Source organism: Ovis aries, chromosome 19 (assembly GCF_016772045.2).
Source record: "Ovis aries strain OAR_USU_Benz2616 breed Rambouillet chromosome 19, ARS-UI_Ramb_v3.0, whole genome shotgun sequence".
NCBI lineage: Eukaryota > Metazoa > Chordata > Mammalia > Artiodactyla > Bovidae > Ovis > Ovis aries.
The window spans coordinates 51,257,921-51,260,483 of record NC_056072.1 but is presented as its reverse complement, the minus strand read 5'-3'; positions in this window follow the sequence as shown (position 1 = coordinate 51,260,483).

The following is a 2,563-nucleotide window of genomic DNA, read 5'->3' as shown; positions in this document are numbered from 1 at the left end:
ATTCCATCCCCGCCCCGGAGCTCCAAATCCTATGGTACAGGCCATCGCGCATGGCAGCTGCCGACTTAGAAGTCATGACCGCCATCTTTATTGAGGGCAGAACGCAAGTGCTGCCCACGGTGCTGAACCGGGCAGAGAGATTCACCGCCCCTGGACCCACCCTCCTCTTCTTGGCCACCGCCCTCACCCGCCTCCCTCCCTCTAGGGCGCTGTCTCAGCTCTGTCTTCGGCCTTCTGCTTGCCGATCTCTTATGCCCCGCCTTCCTGACCACTAGTTCCGAACCCTGTCCCGGATTTTGGTCTGAAATTTTGGTGCCTACGATGTGCAGAGTTTTCTCTCAACTCTCGGGTGGAGATACCATCATGGGGTCGGAAGTGAGTTGGGGTGCCAGCTGCCCGAACAGCCTTAACCGTTCGATCAGCGAGTTTTAACTCATGAAACATGTCGCGAGCATCTGCTTGTTTGGAGCGCTCCAATCGAGCAGGGACCAGAGGTGACCCGCCCGAAGCCGGAACAGAGGTTAAACTTCCCTGGCTTTTCGGCCGGCTGCTCTTCCACTGGAAATTACACCCCTCTCTTAGGTAGCGAGTCTTCAGTGCTCTGGAATGCCACATGCAACCCTGCGTTGCCGCAAGACTGAGGCTCGGATTCCTCAGATCCCCTCCCTTGCCCGCTACAACTGCGTCCCTTAGACCCTTGAAGGAACTAATGGAAAAGCTCAGTTTTGCCCGCGCTGTTCTACTACAAGTAAGACTCAAGTAAGATCCAATGGGCAGACGCCGGGGAATAAACGTCACCGAAGACGAGCGAGGGCGTGGGGCGTGAACACCGAGCGTTCCAATCAGAAGATCAGTGTTTCTATTGGGACAATGGGTGGCTCCGCCCCCACTGCAGACTTATTGTCTGGGGGAGGAGGCTCCGGTGGTTCCAGAAGAGCCGGGAGAGACAATCCAGGAGGCGTTCTACGGTTCAGCCTGCAAAGCAGCACCGACAGTGGCCTGCAACGCCATGGTCAGATGGCGACGGCATCCCTGGATCCAGGAGGGGTTTAGGGCTAAGGCCCCGAACGCTCCAAGGGGCGCGGCTCCTGCTTGGAACCAGCGGACAACTCCGGCTTCGGCCTCTGGCCCGCCCCAAATGGTACCTATGACATCACCACCAACCAATCAAATGGCGCATTCTTAGGCCTCCTCATTGACTTTTTCGCTTCCAGGAGGCGGGATTCCTCGTTCCAGCACCTCATGTGACTACGGAGAGCCGGTGGGTGGGCTCCAGTGGTGCCCTCTGGTGTCTCAGAATCTGAGGACTTCCTAAGGTCAGAGCCAAGAAAGTACGGTCTGGGTTTTACTATGGGCGTTGGAGAGGCGCTGAAGGCAGACCTTGGTTGGATGGGAGCTCGGTGCAGGGGCTGGAGGAGGGAAGCCAAAGACATGGTTTCCATCGCACCTTCGCCCTCAGGGTTCACGATCTAACGAGTGGAGGGCGGAAAGCTTTATGCGAACGAAGGCGGTAGATAGATGGGACGCTAGGGAGAGGGATGCTGGATCCCAGAGGAGGTGTCTGAGCCAGTGTAACCATCTGCCTGAGTAGATCTTTGAATAACCAAAAGATGGAGGAGCCACCCTAGGTCTTGGAGGCTGTGTGGGCAAATGTTCTGAGGTTTAAATGGATCGTGGCTGTGTTATGCCCTGCTCCCTGTCCTAGGGCTAGACCCTTGGTGACTGCAGAGGGTCACCAAGACCCTCCGTGTCCTCCCTGAAGCTCTGCCTCCACTGCTGTCCTCTCCCTTTGGCTGCTTTTCCATGGAAGCCTGTCCTTCTCCCTCTGCCCTCACCTCTATGTCCCACCCCTGGTGACAGCTTCTCATGCTCCCGGTAAAGGCAAAGCAAGTAGAGTTCCTCTCTCCACTGCCCCCTAGGACATTTCTGACCCTCTCCTCATGCCTCTTTCTCTACCCAGTATTTGCCCTTGTCACCCATTGAAGGGGGATTCTTTTATCATGAAGCCACCTGGGAAGTCCTTACCTTAACCATTAGCCAGTCTGATAAAAATTCTCCTACCCTGGCTCTTCTTAGACAAACTCAGTGGGCTAAAATCTAACCCCAGTTAGACTATTTGTGAATTCCTTACCTCTGGAGCAGCAGAGCATTACTAGAGAAAAACAACACTTTGAATTCTTGACCTTAAGCCTTAATATTATATTGGAGGGCTTCAACAGTGCAGTAAGGTAAAAAAAGAAAAAAAATATAAGTCAAAAGGTATAAGGATTAGAAAGGGGAGAAAAAAGTATTCACAGGCAACAGAAATGTGTATGCAAAAAAGCCAAAAGAACTTACAGATAAGTTACTGCTGCTGCTGCTCCTAAGTCGCTTCAGTCATGTCCGACTCTGTGAGACCCCAGAGACGGCAGCCCACCAGGCTCCCCCGTCCCTGGGATTCTCCAGGCAAGAACACTGGAGTGGGTTGCCATTTCCTTCTCCATGCATGAAAGTGAAAAGTGAAAGTGAAGTCACTAAGTCGTGTCCAACTCTCAGCGACCCCATGGACTGCAGCACACCAGGC